Source organism: Octodon degus, unplaced genomic scaffold (assembly GCF_000260255.1).
Source record: "Octodon degus isolate 3935 unplaced genomic scaffold, OctDeg1.0 scaffold00009, whole genome shotgun sequence".
Taxonomy (NCBI): domain Eukaryota; kingdom Metazoa; phylum Chordata; class Mammalia; order Rodentia; family Octodontidae; genus Octodon; species Octodon degus.
The window spans coordinates 7,678,591-7,697,509 of record NW_004524585.1 but is presented as its reverse complement, the minus strand read 5'-3'; the positions used below and the strand labels follow the sequence as shown (position 1 = coordinate 7,697,509).

General features: G+C 37.8%; 1 protein-coding gene and 1 non-coding gene across 2 annotated transcripts in view; both read right to left on the bottom strand.

Annotated features, from left to right (window-relative positions):
• Positions 1 to 18,919, bottom strand: part of Ptprc (protein tyrosine phosphatase, receptor type C) — a 145,088-nt gene that overhangs the window by 100,765 nt on the left and 25,404 nt on the right. The gene's annotated exons all lie outside the window — the stretch shown is intronic.
• Positions 3,215 to 3,358, bottom strand: LOC111814807. Its single transcript, XR_002819693.1, has one exon. It is a non-coding gene; the product is annotated as a U4 spliceosomal RNA (small nuclear RNA).

The following is an 18,919-nucleotide window of genomic DNA, read 5'->3' as shown; positions in this document are numbered from 1 at the left end:
TCTTGTTTCCCTTTGCTGAGCACACTGATCAGAGCCCCTGGGTTGGCTGGGAGCATCGTTCAAGCAGGCAGCCATAGTGGAAAAGCTCACTTTCAAGCAGAAGAGGTTTTCAGTGTGTTGTTTTCACAGGGCCGCTGTTTGCACAGCTAAAAGCTCACAGCAGTAAAGACTGCCCTTGTGGTTTCTCCTCCTCGCGTACTTCTGTTTTTCTTATTCTGAGTCTTTATAGGAAAGGAAGAGGCGCAGCTCATGCGGTTAAGCACACAAGCACTTACAAGTGGTGCAACTGGTTGCCATAGCACTAGCATAATCAGCCTTATCTGGGTGAAACCGCAACTTCTCTAGCTGGCGTTGAAGCTGCCTGGTTGTACATTTTAGCTACTCTGAATACTGAATTTTAGTGTGATCTGGTTTTGCTCTAATGAAAATATATTTCAAAGATAGGGTTGATTTTCATTATTCATGCATTTCATTTATAAAAGCACTTATAAATGATTTTTTGAATAAGGAAAAAATTTAGAAACTCATCTTTAGTAGTATAAGCAATCATCTTCTCTTTAGCCAGCAATTGAACTGCATTAAATAGTTGCAAAATGAAACTTGGAGAAAACTGGTAACAGGTTAAAAAAAGTAAGACAGAATTGATTTTTAATTGGAGATGAGATTCATATTCCTTTTACAGTAGAATTCTGAAATGATCAAATCTAATTCAGAAAGGAGTTTTCAAATTTATGAAATTCTCTCATCTTATGTGAAATATTTACCAGAGGGAAATACTGCATCATAGTCTTAGCAAGCAAATATACTGACTTGAGAAATTAAGTAGCTTCTTTTTTTTGCCATTTTTAAAAATTTTGTCTAAATTTTAGTAATTTTACTGAGAAAGAAGCAACAATGAGACAGTTTCAAAACAGCTTACTAGGACAGTTACAATAATTAATACATTGCATATTGTTGTCTTCGTAGTAATTATTCAGAGTACAAGATGCAGATATGGTATCTTGTCTAAATACTATTAGTACAAATATTTCTTCTTATTGAACTAAGAGAAAGTAGCTGTATATTTATGCTATTATGTATACACAGATATATATTTTTTCCACTACAAAATGGTCCATTTATATCCCCTTTTTTCTTTATTTTTGTCAGAGATGTGTATTCCATTGCCATTCATACATAGTAGGTGCATTAATTCAGCAAAATAATCCAATATAGTCCAGTAGTCCATAATAGTAGTGGGTTTTCTGTAGGACTGGCAATGTCAGAAGTTGTTGACTTGAGCCTTTTACAGCTCAGCATATTAATACGACTTTACTTTTTATACCTTATTCTTCTACTTTTCTGCTGGATGGTTATGACCAAGATAAAGCAAGAACTGTATAACAAGAAATGTAACTTTTGTATTTGATAACATCAGTCAAGTCCCTTTATCCTGTAACCCTGTACTGCACTTTGTAGATCCTTTGTCAGTGTCAGCCTTGTGGATGAGTCACAGCCATTGGTTGACCAGTTTGCTCTCTGTGAAAGCCTGAAAGAATGTTTTCTCTCCATGTGACTCTCCTTAGGCACACTCTACATCATCGATCACCTTCCTCGGTAGCCCCATACTCTCCTTCATCAGTAAATTTGGGACAGAACTGAGTTATAGGATGTTGCAGTACAGGTTCTCCTATGTCCTGAGTCCTCATTGACCTTGAAAGACTGAAAGTCCCTCACAGTCTTGAGGGGATTTGACTGACCTCGTCAGATGCAAAAGTTACAGTTTTTGTTATATAGTACCAAAATGTTGACTGTCCTTGCAGCCCTTCTCTTTCTCTAACTTTTGATCTGAAACTTTAAGTTGTTAATCCTCCAGAAGAGAAGCTTAATATTATTACCCTACAACATAGGCAGTTGAGCTTAACTTTACTATCTGTCTGAATATCAAACATCTTAGATATAACATGGAACAGATATTTTCCATGAAGAATTGATATGTTAAACTTTAAGTCCCTACAGAATATGAAGATAAAAATTTAAAAACATAAAAAAATTTAAATAGGACTAAATAATTACATATTTTTACAAAGAAATTTAGAAATCTAACTATATACTCACTGTAGCAGGACAGACCTATAACATTTTAAGTACCTTCTTTAATCACATATTTGATAGTCTCATGAAATGCAAAGCCAGAAAACACAGATGAGAGAACACAGTCATTTGTGTTTTGCCATATTAATCGATACCCTTCCATTTTGGTGAGTGACAACTTTCCAAGCTGAGGATTTCTATCAATTGTGTTTTGTTTCTACTAAATCATAGTTTCATAATCCAGAAAATATTGAAGTTATGTAACAAGCTATATAGAAAATCTTTGAAAAGATCATGACAGCCTCTTAGAAAAGAGCTTCTTAATTTCTTTAAAGAAAATCATATTGGACCTATTCAGCATCCCTTGCTCACTGGAAAAGTTTTTTCCATCTTGAATAAAAAAGGAGCATGTGTTATACACATGCACTGATACACTATCATATGTAACCTTCAAAATATCCTTTTGTAATAAAAAGTTAATACTTTTGTTTTATAAGTGACAAGAACCCACTTAAGTAAGAGTTTCAAATGTAGATTAAGTGTAAAAACCAAGTCAGCCAGACTCTGAAGCTCCTGCCTTTCCTACTAACTCCATAATGGTGCTTCTAGGAGAAGAGGATTCTGAGCATTCATTTCCCATCAACCTCCTGAATGTTGCTAGGCAGTCCTTGAATACCTAAGGCCTGTCTCTTGCATCCTTTCCCTTCCTTTGGCCTTTGGCCTGGCCCAGACTTCCCACATCCTGGTCAATAACCTTTATACTCAGTGTCTTCACTGACAGCTTCCTCCACCCCTTCATATATATAGCACAGTAGTGCCATCAATTCACTTTTAAAATATACTGGTATATTTCTTCCCCATTAAAATACTTTATTTTTTTATTTTTTATTTTGACATCAGTTATTTTTATTTTAAAGAAAAAGAAATAAAAACAATTTTACAAAATCTCAAAACAAGATTTTAAGAGAGTAACAATGGTTAGTATATTGTGTATTGTTACTGCCAAAGTAGTTTCTCATATTACAAGATATAGGTAAGAAATAATAAGCAAATAACATAGGTACAAACCTCTTTTTTTTTGAAGTCAACAGAAAATGGAAATATACTTTTTAAAGTTTCTAATACTAGGAGAAGATATCATACAATGTCTTTTAAATGAATTGTAAGTCAAAGATACAGTATAAATCTTAGAACTCATGGTGGGGTATTGGAAAAAGATTTCAATTAACAATAATGGTGCCTCGGATAAACCTCATTGGCTACGATACTGCCACTGCGCAAAGCTAAAATACTTTAGTAGAAGTACCTACAGTCACATAGTGCTAAAACCTTGAGCAAAATAATTTTGAAAGCCACTATGAGAAAAGTAATGTGTAATTTCTCATTTCATAAGGTGGCATTGCATTTCCTCTTGGCATTTCCATGTTTTAAATTTTCATACGTCTACATTTCTGCTCAGATAATGAAGAATGAAATGCAAAACTGGACCCCAACATATGCATACCTGTGCTGAAGAAAGAGCTTGACTTTGTTTTGCACTCAACTGACCAGGTTGTGAACCTTAGCTCAGGCAATTACATCCTTGTGCTGGTTAACTATCCTAAAAGGCCATGACTGAGCACACAACATACCCGAAAGAAGTGCAATCAGTGCCCTGAACAGTCTTATGTCCACTGCAGTACTATTTGCAGTACGTATGGCCTCAATCCCCACCATCAACAAATGAATGGGTGAAAAGGAGGTGATATATGTGCCGTGCAATACTATTGGGCCATAAAAAAGGGTTGAAATTCTATCATTTGCAACAACATGGATGAACCTGGAGGATACTCTCTTAAGTGACATAAGGTAGAAAAAGAAAGGCAATTAGTATATGATCTAACTCATATGTGGAGTGTAACTAAGTTAAGACATAGGAAAAGAGTATTGAACAGTGGTTACCAGAAGCAGAGAGAGAAAAGGAGAAAGAGGCTTATCAAAAGGCGAAAATGTTATGGTTAAGAAATAAGTTTAATGTCTAAAGCATACAACAGTTCATATGATTTATAATAATGTATGCTTCAAAATAGCTAGAAAAGAGGATTTTCAGTGTTTTAAATGTTTGAGTTAATGGATATGCTAATTACACTGATTTGCTTATTTTACATGAATACATGTATCAAATCATCACATAGTGCAGTGTAAAAAATAAAATATAGTATTGTAGCTTTAGCTTCCTTGTCTTTGGCATAAGAATCATAATACTTGGTGTGTGCATGGTTGGATATGTGAATTATATAAAATAACATTTGCAGATGTCTAAGCAGATAGCAGGTCCAACAGTAATGCTGAATAAATGTTTATCACAGCTTATTCTTTCAAACGGCATAAAAATTCCATTTTAGCAAGAACTTGGAATTAGGCATCTAAATGTTCCTACTGTCTTGAGCTCTCCTTTCTGCATAATTCCTCTGTGATTAATGGCTCCCACTGAGCAAAAAACAAAAAACAAAAAAAAAACTGAATTCACATTCAGATATTGTTGCATGAACGTGCCCGTAACTCGCACGTACTTACCACATTCAATGCAATATTTTATCATGTGCTTTTCATACTTCCTTTTGATCATTAGGGGCTTTAAAAATGTTTTTATCAAAAGCAAAGTTTATGAGTGACCATACAGATATCAGCCCTGTAACCACCTGATTCTCCAGTGACCAGTCATGCACGATTCTATCTCTGTGCAGTGGGAACGGCTGCCTCCGGTGGGCTGTGCACCCAGAGGCCCCTCCCAAAGCCACTCAGAGCAAATGACAGTGCCAGGCAGGGCCCAGGATTGGGGATGGGCCAGAAAGCTTCCTCCAAACCCCCTCACTCACTGATACAAATCAACCATCTGTTTCTTCAGTTTGAGAATTATGCAAAATAGTTTCTCACAGTTAGATGGAAAAAGATGTTGCCTCTCTTCAAGTTCAGGTTCAGTGTATTACTCCTCCTGCTAATGGGCTGACGTAGCCCCAAAGGTCAAAGCAACAGCCCACACTGAATTTGAACCTATGCTACTGCTAACACAGTTGAAGGCTGAAATTTCAGAAACAAGGTTCATTTAGACCAAAACCCTCAGAGCATCCAGAAGCCGCATTCGTGAATCCACGTGTTAAATTAAAACATTTGAATGGAATTACTGAAAACAGTAGTTACACATCATTCAGCAGTTTAGAACATGAATGCCTACTAGTTTAAATAAAGTTAATCATGACTGGTTTGGCTTCCATTTAATTAATTGTCTCTACTGATTTTTAAACTTAATGTGCACATGTCAATCCCAGATAGTAGCCATAGCCTTGATTGTGAGGTATAGCCTAAGGTAGGAATGGTATCTTGGTCATTGGGATGTTTGGAAATCCTAATTTCCACTTAGTCTGTTAAATAAAACAAATTTCTGTAACCATTTCTGTAATGAAGTTAGTGGTCTGATAAAGCTGGACGTTGATAAAGGGACTTTTTTTGAACAGAATATATTTATTGAGGGAAAGAAAGCTCCTGTCTGAAAGAGGAACAAGAGGGGGGCCCCAAGCCAGTGGTCTCCTTTTGTAATAATAAAAATCTTCCCAGGAAAATGTTTTCAAATTATTAAGTAATATAGCTGATTTTTATATGGGTAGAAAAATATTTTTTGTGACCTCAAAAGGAAATTCAGCTCTGCACACAATGTGTCACTTCATGGCTTACAAAGAGCAAATCTGGGAAGGAGATTCTTAGGGAGATGCTTAGGAGGACTTCGTGGGCTGTGTTCTTCTTTTTTGTCATTATTTTATCTCCTCATTATAACTTTTCCTAGTTACTGGGAAGGTGAAATCAGATAGGTTTGTATTGTTAATGAAATATAATCAATGGCATATGTTCCTTAAAGGAAAAAAAAAAGTAAAATAAACCTAGATGCTAGTAATGAAGTTAAATGTGATCAGCATTTAGTAAGAAATGTTTGGGATATTTTTCTATGATAAGTGTATGTATTTTTATGGTAAATCACTTCCCTCAACAAAATTACATGTTGTTTAAAATCCAGATCTTTAGGCCGGCCAAATAGTTCAGCAGATTAAACCACCTGCAAGCAGACGCAGGGGCTGGGGGTTTGATCCCCGGGCCTGCCATGCTGACTCTGCTCCCAGCGCATGCTGAGACGGTGATTGAGACTGGATGAGGTGGCGTATGCCTGTAATCCCAGCTCTTGGGAGGCTGTAAACAGGCGGATCACTATGAGTCTGATCTAGTAGTAAGACCCTGAACATCCTGTAGACTCCTCTCTAAAAACTACTATATACATATATATAATAAAATAAAATGAATAAAAATTAAAAAAAAATAAAATCCAAATCTTTGTTTCCAATTGAAAGTAATCCCATGCTGAAAAATATAATTACTTTTCTTCATAAAGTTGCTAGAAACAAGAAGTGCTTAAAATTTACCAAAAATTTTACAAGGGGTATATATACTGTCTATTGCAAATATGTACCCTCCCCTCAAAAATAAAAAGAATTTTATAATAAGAAATATCTTTTAAATTTTTAAGTTATTTATGTATTTGTTTATTTATTTAGTACAGAGTCTCGATACACAGCTTGGACTCAGTGATCCTCCTGTCTCAGCCTCCCCAGCCCTGGGATTACAGGTGTGCACCACCATGCCTGGTTTCAGTGGTCGGCATGGTGTGGGGCTGGCATGGCATGCGGTCCTGAGGATCAAACCCAGGTCCTTGAGCTTGTCAGGCAGGCACTTAGACTGCTGAGCTATCTCCCCAGCCCCAAGAACTTTAAAATAAGGAAGATTTTAAAAATAAAAAGGGTCAGGAGCTTGGTGGAGAGAGGAGGAAGGGACTGACAGAAGGACTTTGATATGTTATGTCTGTGTACTAACTTCCCACTAGGAATGTAAACAGTATGTACTACACATGGGTACTGATAAGAAAAGAGAACCTGTGACACGGTTACTATGGTCATTCTTTAATTCAAATCCTATAAATCAGGCCTTCAGATACACTTAGTTGAAATTCACGCGATATTTGAGTGCTAATAACTTTTTTAAATGATCATGCAAAGTAATGGGGAAATGATCAATCTCCAAGTCGAGGTAAGGGCTGGGAGAATAACTGAATAATTTTACAGCTAATTATTTAAACATTTTTTGTAACTTAAATATAGACACTTTTTATATCTGCATGTAGAAAGAAGTCTAGAAGTATATAAATCAATGTGATCATTAACATATTAATTAGCATTGCATAGCCAACTCACACATTTATTCTTTAAATTGTTATAATGAATGTTATACTCAATGTTATACTGTTATAGTGAATTATAACAGTTTATAATTAGAAAATTAATTTGTAAATAGAAAAATGATATTTATCACTAGTTTATTCAAAAGTACATTTTAATCTTAAATTTTCTACTTATTGGTTTTATTATGAACATTGAAAAATGCAAAGGAATATAGATCATGTTTTTGAACCAAGAACCATCGTGTGCTAAATCTTCATTTCATGGGTGTTAAAATAATATGCCAACAAATTTATAATAAATGAGAACAGTTGTCCCAGTGAGTAAGTTAGAGCACATGGTGAAGATGAGCAGCATTTTTTAAACATGAATAATCCAAAATGGAAATATTAGCAATACTCAAAATTACCTAGGGCCTTCTTATTACAGTAGAAATAGTAGTGGTGGTGATATTAACAAGAGCTAATATTTATTACCCTTTCCCAAATCCCAGTAGCATTTTGACCTGCTTGGTTAGGCAAGGGCCCGTTGCGTGGCGCCCGGTCCCTCCACACACTCTGTCTAGCACCACCTTCTCTCTGCTTTCCTGCTGCCCACATTGCTCCAATGCATTAATGCTTTAAGGTAACTATTTCTCTAGTCTGTCCTATAGGTAGGAACAGAGAAGGTAGGAAGCATAGTAAAAGTTGAGGGGATCCTAGAGCTTAAATCCTCTAATTATTGCTCAAAGTAGACCTGCCCTACCATTGAGCTCTGCCTTTCTATCTGAAAACTGTTTGGTGAATAATATGCTTCCTGCTATGTGTGCTAAATGTCAGACATATGTATAGTAGACAACCAGAATAATATTGTGATTGTGATTACCAGGAATACCAATTTCAGCTAGGAAATGACTAATTGGATGAACATTGTTGCAAATCTTGATGACAAGTTTTAGACAGAATTTTGTATTCACCAGCATTTGAAAGAGGAAATTTATGATATATGGTCAACTACATGCATTTCATGGTATATATAATGTGAATGAAGAGAAAAAAATATGCTAGCATTAGAAGCCAAAGTCTGAGTTTCAGTACCATTGTGAACCACTAAATCACATGTTGTAAGTGGTAATGTTGTATGCTAATCCTACAAAGAAAATTTTGGAAGTTTTCAAAATCGTCTTGAAAATTATTTTCATTTAGCACTCCTATTTATGAACTAGCATTAAAAATTTAAATTACACAGACCACAACCCCAAACTTGGAAACAGTCCACAAAACATCTGATCAGTAGCTCTTTAAAAGTTTCAAGGTCATGAAAAACAAAGAAATCCTGGCAAGGTATCACAAATCACTAGCAACTACAGAGACATGACTAATAAATGCAACATGGTATCCTGGATTGGACACTGTAGTAGAAAAGGGTCATTGGTAGAAAAACAGGTGAAATTCAAATAAATGCCATGGTTTAGATTAGTTTCATTTGACCAGCAATGATTTGTCAGCTTAGCAAATATACCCATTGATCACTATTACTGTTAGAAGGTGAATGAAGGGTAAATGGAAGCACTCAACACCAGTAGTGCTGAAACTGTGACACATATGCCTCAGCAGACTGTTATCATTGAAAGCTCCAAAAGTTTTGTCATCTTAATATCTTTCCTGTAATCTCAAATAGTTCCCAAATTAAAAGCTTACATTTTAAAATGTGCGTTCGTAAATAGTTCAGAGAAAGAGGAAGCAACTTCTTTCACTGCATTCATAACGCAGTTGTTAAAGATCAGCACTACTGAAGACACATCATGTATCAAGACAGGTACAGAGTCATTAGATGGATATTGTGGTTCACAACTACAATCCCAGCATTCTGTCAGCCTCAGGCAGTAAGATTACAAGTTCAACCCTATCCTTTGCATTGTAGCAAGATCCTTATATCAAAATTTAAAAATAAGGGACTGGGAGATAGCTCAGAGGTCTAAGCGCCTGCCTGGCAAGCACAAGAGCCCAAGTTCGATCACCAGTACGACATACTATGCTGGTTCCACACCAAGCTGGCCACCGACACCCAGTGTGGTGGTGCACCCCTCTAATCCCAGTGCTAAAGAGGCTGAGACAGGAAGATCACTATGAATCCGAACTGTGTGGTGAGATCATGTACCTAATTAATTAATTAATCATAACAATAATAAATTAATTTAAAAAATAAAAGAACTAGAGCTGTAGTTCAGTGCAAAGGTCTTGCATTCAATCCCCACAATGGAGAGAGAGAGAAAGAAAGACACACAGAGAGAGAGAGAGATAGAGATAGACACAGAGACTCAATAAAGAAATACGCTTATGCCTCTTACAGCTTGACATCATTCATTACGTAACCCGAGGATGAACATCAAATGTCGCTCCCAGGGCTCCTGAGAAGGGGATGTGGTCTCTCGGGCGAAGAGGCAGTGTCAGTTCCACTGCATATGAGAAGAAGCAACTGAAAGTCAAAAGAGGTCTTCGCTTGAAGACTATATACATGTAGTTGAAGTGAAAATATGTAATTATTTGTTTCAAATACTTTTTGGTGTACCAAAACAACACACAAATGTCTTAACAGATGAGGAAGCTTATTTTTAAATAGGCTTTGGCTACTGGTTGGCTACATGATTACTTGTAATCTTTGTTTTGTTTTTTGGGTTTTTTTTGGTGGAACCGGGGATTGAACTAGGGCCCTTACACTTGCCAGGGAAGTGCTTATTCCACTGAGCCATCTCCCCAGCCCCCCTACATGATTACTTGTATAGCAGGCATAATTCGATGAATATAGGGGGTAATTTGGATTCACTCTGCGTTTATATTATTGTTTAGTCTTTTATATACCTTGGTTATTTTTCTAAGAGGTCATTTTCCTCAGTGTCACTGGGTGGGTGATGAAAATGAGCTCTTCCATTTCTAAAGACAAAACTGAAGATGGGTTACTATTCTGTAATGAAAATAACTTAAAAACATCATTTCGCTTAATTAAAACAAACTCCTTTCTCTTTATTTTCTTGATAATATTTTCAAATGCCCAACATATATAGGATACTATGTTTGATGCTGTAAATACACAGACCTACGCCAAAAGCAATTTATTCCCTAACAAAGAAAGCAAGTCACGCAGTCATAATAACAACAAATGCGCATGTACCCAGTTGCCGTGTATCAAGCACTATACTAGGTTGTATATTTTAGTACATACACACATGCCATAGGCATCAGCTTCTTCTACTACTACAATAATGTGATGTGTATATTGTTACTAACTTTACTTTGAATACAAGGCAGCACTATAAATCGCTTGTCCAAGATCACTCAACTTGTGAGTGGCACAGGCAGTGTTTGAAATCGGACAGTATGACTGAATCTTAGTTCTTTTAATCACTAGACAATTACCACACTACAGTGCACCAAGCTCTAGAGGAAGTGTGGAGCATAAGTGTCTAAGCCACTTAGTGCAATCATGGAGCCTTTCTGAGAAAGATGATGTCAATAGTAAGAAAGACATCTGGGGGCTGGGGAGATAGCTTAGTGGTCTAAGTGCCTGACTGGCAAGCACAAGGACCCAGGTTCTAGCTCCAGAAGCTCATGCTGTGCCAGCCTAGGAACCCAAGACATGCTGGGCCAGCCCCCAAAACCAGGTGTGGTGACAACATGCCAATAATCCCAGCACTAGGGAGGCTCAAACAGGAGGATCACTATGAATCCTAGCTGTATAGCGAGACACTTTACCACATAAATAAATAAATTTTAAAAATCAATAAATAAAGACATCTGGAAGGTAAACAGGAAGAAAAGACAGCAGCAAGGCCTAAAGTTGAGAAGCTAGTTATATTTCAGAAAGTAAAAGTTTTTCTTCGAGCCTGAAAATGTCAGATGGAAAGATGGTAGAAATGGTTCTAACAGGAAAATGTGACTCAGGGGTCACAGGACCTCCTCTGGCAACTGAGAAGCTGGACCATGGTCCTCATGCAACAGGGAATCTGCAGAACTTTCCGTAGGTCACCAGTGGAAGTGTGCAGAGAGGAGAGTAGAAACAGAACCCTGGAGATCAGAAATGGAACACTGTCAAATGCTCCAAGAATGCTGTGAAAATTCTTCCCTTTGAAATTAAAACAGAAAGCTCAACTAATCAAAAAGAAGGAATTTATGATCTCACAGAACCGGTTGAAGGCCCAAGAATCTTCCCACAGTAGTAGTCTGACATCCCAGAGTCTGGTCTCACTATACTTTAGGACCCAAAATGACCAGCAGTTATATTCTGGCAAAGTGTCTCCAGAGACAGGAAAGAGGATTTATGTCTTCTTCTTGCCACTTTTTATCCCTTTTTTGAGGGAAATTTGCCCCAAATATCATGTGACATAGGCTTACACTGCAGCACTACCAAAGGAAATGTAGACAGCATGATTTGTTTTTTCCAAACAGGATCTAATTTTAGTTCACAGGGAAACAGCAAAAGCCAACTGAACTTCAAGCCATATGTAAGTGCTTATCTAGCTAAAGAATTAAAGAAATGCAAAATAATTTTTAAAACTAAAGAACTGATTAGCAAGCAAAACCCAAAGGGAGAAGAATGACAATCTCAGAAACTGCTGGGGCAATTCCTATGGCCCAAGTCAGAGTGGGGCAATAGAGACAGACAGAAGCGAAGGTGCTAGCATGCACACAAAATAAAATGATCATAAATGAATACTATAGTATAGGAAAAGAAGCAAGCGATAATTTGTCTCTCAATTTTCAAGATAGACTAATGAGTCAGCTGATACAATTCACTGGTACAGGAAATATGACAGCAAGGCAGGAAGATTTTTAATTCAGGTTTGGTAAAGTTGAGTCATTGATCCCAGCAGGACATCATCTGAAGGTGTCAAGCAAGTGGTAGAAATTGTTGGTTAGTACAGAAGAGGCAGCAGAGATGGACACAGAGATGAGGAAGCCATTCTCTGCCACCCATGTTAAGGAGCTGGCGCAGCAAAGGAAGCCACAGGACTGAGATAAAGAAGGAAGCTTAGAGAAGGTGGTTTCAAGTTTTAGGAAAATCAAGAAAGGAAAGAATTGCAACAGAGAGACAGTCAATCATGTCAGGCGCCATTGAGAGACAAAGTAAAGTAGAAGCTTAATTTCAATTCATCACATTAAATCCAATTGAATTTATTAAAGCCTTGGGTACATGAGAGATGATATTGGGGTAAGTAGTTGCAAGGATGTTCTGAGAGAAAAGGCCAGAAAGTAGTAGAAAGATAACCAGCGAGAAACAGGAAATGGAGAGTATATACTGAGATTAGAAAGAAAAAAAAATTAAGCCTGAAACAAGAGAAAGCTTGCAAGCAGTAACGAGAAAACAATGTGGAGTGGAGAGCATTTATTTAGAGTATTTATGTGTCTGTTCACTGCACCGTCATAATAACTACTTTGCAGAAAATTGTGTTTTGATGGTAACATAATACGTGTAGGTGACAGCTTTGGAATCTGTGGAAGCAAAACTCTACACTATAAAACAAATGACTTAATTTTGAAGTCTATGCTATACTAATGCTATTACATGATTTTTAAAATTAAAACTTTGATTTTTATTTTACTTTTATTAGTGTATGTTTGTGGCACATAATCAGGGTGTTTGTCTTGGGGAAACCAGGATCAGATATAGACTGCATCTTGTTCCTTTCCAGGCCCTTTCCACATTCGTCTCCCCTACTCTTCCTTCCTTAGGACCCCACCACATCCCTGGTTCTCTCCCTCCTTTCCCCTCCCCTTCTTCCTCTCCTTCCCTCCACCTTTCCCTCCCTCTCCCTCTCTCCCTCTCTCCCTCTCTCCCTCTCTCTCTCTCTCTCTCTGTTTTATTGTGCTCTTAAAATTATTTACATCTTGAGTCTTATATAAGAGAAATTGTGTGGTATTTAACCTTCTATGCCTGATTTACTTCATTTAGTGCTGTGCTCTATCCATTTTTCGATTGATTCAATTTTATTCTTTATTTTAAAGCACTGATTATGTATGTCCAAAGCTATGTTGTGCTCCTTTTTTCTCTGTGTTTATTCCATAGTGTTTTGTTTTATTACAAATCCATAAACTTCAAACAAATTAAATTAGCTTTTAGGAAGCTGAATATAGTATTCACATTCAATGAACACATATAAGAGGACTAAATAATGCTAAAGATTTTATCAGAAAGATTTTGACTTCTGTTGCCTTTTCTTTAAGATGTGAAGGAAGATTAAAAAGAAGCACTTGTGTTCCACGTGTCCAGCCACATTTTTCACGGGAGCCACAGCCACATTGCACTAAGAGTGTGTGTCCCTCCTGCCCAAACTTAGAAAATTTCTGTATCCTATTACTGCGCCTGAGTGTACTTGCCCTTCCGAGGCCCTTCTCTCTCCCAGGCAAATGAAGAACATATATTTTCATCAAAGAGATGTAACTGAAAACTTACTTAGGGAAATGTAAAATATATTCAGTAAATAACCTGCAAACTGTAAAAATGAGGGAAAAATATTTTTAAAAGAAATATCTAACATTTAAATCTATCTTTTCAAAAGAAGTAAACTGCTTCAGGGGACACCCACACGAGGCAGCATGGTGGACACATAGAGGAAAGGAGGGCAGAGCGCGAAGGGCAGACGCTGGTGCAGGCCGGTGGGGCGGGCGACAAAGGACCTGGTGATCATCCAGCGCGAACCCAGCCCGCCCGCGGGAGATAAAGAATCTTGAGCAGAAATCTGCAGGCAGCGGAGCAGCACTAAGAAGCAGTCATTTCCAGACCGTACTCTCAAATCCACCACTGTTTGAACTCTGAAAATAAGTGTGTTCTTTTTTTTTTTTTTTTTTTTTTTTTTTTTTTGTTACTACCCCATCATTTCAGGCTTTCTTCGTAATCTGTGCCCAAGGTGCTGGCTTGGACTACGAGCTCAGCCGTGCTATGTGCACAGAAGTCACTCATTTGAAACTCCTGCCGTCGGCCGGAATGTTGTACAATGGTTTCTTCTGGAACTGGGCAGTAATCAAATATCAGATGGGCCAGCACGGATGCTGCGTGGCACATTTTTGAAAATACCGTCCAGGTAAATGCACTGCAGCCTGCAGGTGGTTTTGTTGCTGGTTGTGTGGATAAATGACAGGGAATTTAAAAAAAAAATACTCTTAGTTTCTCTTACATATAGATCTGTCCCAAGGATTTAATTCTTTCAAACAGAGAAAGGGGTTCCCCACCCAGAAAAGTTAAAATATCCATCCAAGAGCCTAGGAGTCTGAAATGTCTCTGATGGCATGTGTAGCTCCTCCTCTTGCATTTACAGGGTACCAGCCTCTCTGCTTTTTTATCTTTCCTCTCAAATATGAACCTTTCTCACCTATTCTCAAAAATCTTCTATCTTTCCTGGAGCACCTTTTAGCTGCTGTCATATTTTTCTTTCTTCTTCTTTTATTTTTTTAGTCCACTTTCTGATACAGGACCTTCCCAATTCCTTCTTACCCATTCTCACCTTGACCTTGACCAAGTGTCTTTGTTTCAAACCACAGGGCTGGGTTCTGCATTTGATTACCTGCAGTTTGCATGTACTTTCCCTATGCAAGGACTGCTTTGTTGGTCCTCAGTCCTCCTTATTTTCTCTAATACTTCCCATTCTTTCATTGAAAAGTTCTTGGCAAAATTAAAGAGCTTAGTTTGTATTCAAGCCCATAACTCAGAGCCTTAAATATCTAGTTTTCCAGTGCTATGGCCTCTTCCTGTTCTATTCCTCTAACTTTTTGTTTTCACTATTGGGACTAGAACCTAGGGGTATTTTACTTCTGAACTATGTCCTCAATTCCTTCCTTCTATGTTCTCTCTCTCTCTCTCTCTCTCTCTCTCTCTCTCTCTCTCTCTCTCTGTCTCTGTCTCTCTCTCTCTCCCCTCTCTCCCCCATCCTGTTCTGTTGCCCAGCTTGAACTTGTGATCATTCCAGTTTCTCAGAGTGTTTGGGATTACAGGTCTGCACTACCATAGATGGCTTCAAACATTTACCATCTTCAAAACCTAAGATTGATGATACAAATTTTTGCTACTGCATCACTATGTGTAAATTATATTAAATATCACAATGTGTTAGCACGTTAGATTTGAGTATGTAAAAGGTGCATCCCCTAGACAGTCATATAGTTGGCTTTCACTGTTTCCGTTTTTTTCTTGATATTTCTTTATATAAGATCACCCCTAACTACTTCAACGATGAACATTCCTCTAGTAGGGCTTTGACATTAGTGTTTAACTAGCACTGCTGCACTCGGGAACAGATACAAGCTAATCTCTGTGTAATTCTTCCTCACTCTCCACACAAATTTGGAACTGGCAACCTCACTCTTCCCTATGTATGTTTAATTATCATTTTTCTCATGCTTTTCAATCTAGAATATCTATGACAAAGCGACTACCTATTCAAATCTTAAATTTTCAATCCTGTCTATTACATTTCATAGCTATTCAGAACCCCATTCAGAATTCACTTCTGACCCAGTAAGTGTAGGTAGAGACTTCTAGATGTTTCTATCTCTGAATAAAGAGGCAAAACCTTACTAAGTACAACTTTCTTGCCACTTTGTTTTTCTTTCCTCCTTTCCTGGATTTCGAGTGAAAGGTGTGGGTGTACACAGCACGGGTAAGATGGCAGCCTAGGGGCAGGCACCTGTAGAATGGGATGCAGAAAAGGAACAGGAGAGAGCGCCTGCTCCCCTGTCCCATGGACTTAGCATTTTCTATCTCTTACTATATTGGTCTGATATATTTGAACCACTAGTAATCCTATTTCATTTTATTTGACAGCTAAATACAAAAATGTCTGGTATAGTAATATACAGCATCACTACTGAAGTTATTGGAATTTGAGAAACTTGGATTTAACTTACCAAGCGAAATAAAACTAATGGAACCAACAAAAAGGTGCATCCTGGTGGAAGTACACCTTTAAAAAGAATGTTTAGCCATGTTTACCCTACCTTGCTCACGGGGTATTTCAGGCCCTTAACTTGTGTGTATGGTGGAATAAAATCTGTTCATCGCTTTCTGCACTGTAGTCCTCTGACTATGAAAGAGCTGCTCGTATGTCACAGCTTACTCCAAGTTTAAGAAGCTTTCATATGCACTATAGCATATACCACGCTGCACTGTACTGTACTCTATGCTGGCAGATGAGTATATGTTTTAAGTATTTCTTCTTTTAGGAAGACAGACAAATATTATAAATTATCAGTAAAATCTTTTGGCCCACAAAAGTTCTGTTAAATCCACAGAACCTGTTTTACATCCTCAGTATCAGTGAAAGAATCCCTTCATTCTTCCTTCCCTCCCTTGCTGCCATAAATGAAATGTACACACACGCACCACACATGCATACACATAGTTGTTCCCTTCTGTTGTTCAAACAACATGAACAGATGTCTGCAACCCTTCCTAGGTCTTTAAGTATGAGTAGCTGAGCAGACTGAATGATAATCACCTGTCTTCCACACGTAAAGGTGGGCTAGCATCAATAGAAGGACTATGTACACTTGCATACAATTGAATTATCTTCCGAGAGTAAGGAATAGGCACACCCGTATTTCTCCATATTACCATTTTTATCTCTAGTGTGCAACCAGAATTTTCCAACACTTTGTTAAACACACCCATCTGCTTGTGTGACGGTACCCATTGTACCTACCACACTGCATGTCCCTGTGTGTTTGCCAGGCAGACGGTAAACAGCCAAGGAAGGGACCTCTGCGTACTAAGTCCATCGTTTACACTGTTTGGAGGCACATAACTAGATAGAACGATTAGGGGTGCAGCTAACCCATCGGGCAGAGCTGGCAATCTGGCCCAGACAAGCTTGTGGGGATGGGGGGGTGCAGCTACACTGGCTCTGTGTGTCTTGGGGAAGCTACCTGCTGCCCCGTTTTGCTCTCACACCCTATATGCTTACCTCTGAATTTCAGTGATGACTTTGGGTTTCTTTGACCATTGTTTTTGTCAGTAGACATCCGTTATATTTAAAATACGATAGATGAAAATGATGGTCAAATAATTTATTAAATTGTTATAAACTACTGCATTAATACTCTAAAAATGCCTCTCAGATCCCATTCAGGTCCAAAATTCCTTTCCAAAATAGGAGACCTCATGGAGATTTTATTTTATATCCTCCAGAGTATGAGTCTTAAGAGAAAAACTACAACATTTTCTTTCTGTTTTCTTTATAAACCACTGTTGATACAGGACTGTCACAATGGCAAAAGCTCCTAAAAATGTTTTCCCAGAAGAGACCTCAAGATGGACGGAAGCCAGAGAGCCAATGGGACACAAGCACTCGCCTTGGCGTCTGAGGCCTATCAGAGTAATAAGTAGCCTCGTGGAAGAGACTTTATATCCTTCCCAAAAAGCTCGTTCCAGAGCATCACATGCATTGCTTGAAGTAGGCATCTGAGACAAAGATAAAAGCAGCTGCTAGGATATTTAGCTTCGAAATTTCCAGATGTTCATAAAGCATTCAGTAAATATCCTTAAAGATCACTTTACCTGATTTTTTTCATCAGGTAACATAACTGCTTTTTAAAAAAATGTTCATTTAAGAAATACTAATTGACAGAAAAACAATGAAAAAGAAAAACAGAGCCTGTCTTCTACTAGGAAGCAGGCAGCAGCGTCTGGCTTGGGCCCTAATGAGATAGCTGTAGATGTACAGGCCATGTCACACACTGAGACACGTTCTCAGAAGAATTTTCTCACACATACCATTTGAAAATCCCTTTTCCTGCTCAAATAATTCTCTTGGCTGTCAAGACTCTTCAAAATTATGGCAGGAGTCAGAGAAGACAGCCATTTCAAACATATATTTCCCTTTTTCTTTTAGTTCCCTTTCAAATATGAGAAGATATTCTGTTCCTTCTTTCTCACAGCTAGTCACAGATACAAAAAGAAAACCCACACTCCCCTCCATTATCCACCGACCAAAGTTTCTGAATAAATATATGTAAACCTATAAACTGGTCACTCCCAAATAGTCTTCTTAGGCACACTTTTACTTAGGTGTTCAAACTAAAGTGGAGTATTAAAAAAAAAAAAAAGGTGTGGTATGAAAACATTCAAAGTATTTATTGGGATGGTCAGCATAAAATATTATTTTGATGCTGCTTTTAAATTTCTGTTGGTGAGCAGAAAGCATAACATTAGACACGAAGAAATAATGATTCTATAAAATAGCCTAAACCATGATCATAATAATTGCTAACACATCTTCAATACTTTTATGTGCCAATATTTGCTCTTTGGTACTTGAGAGACAGACACTGAGATAATGACCATTTGCAGATGCTGACACTGAGATGATGAGATTAAGCAACTTTCCCAAAGTAGTTCTGGAAGTGGCAGAGCTGGGATTGAAATCTAGGAGGTCTCGCTATTAAAACTTGCATCATAAACCACTGTAAAACTATCTTCCATGGCAATGGCATGCCTTCAATTCAGCAGCTCAGCAGTGGATCCAGGGAGGTTATGTGTCTCCAGTATCCACTCCAGGACTAGATCAGGCTCCTAAATAAACTCTCCTACTACTTCCAGAAGCCAACTGGACTCAGGATCAG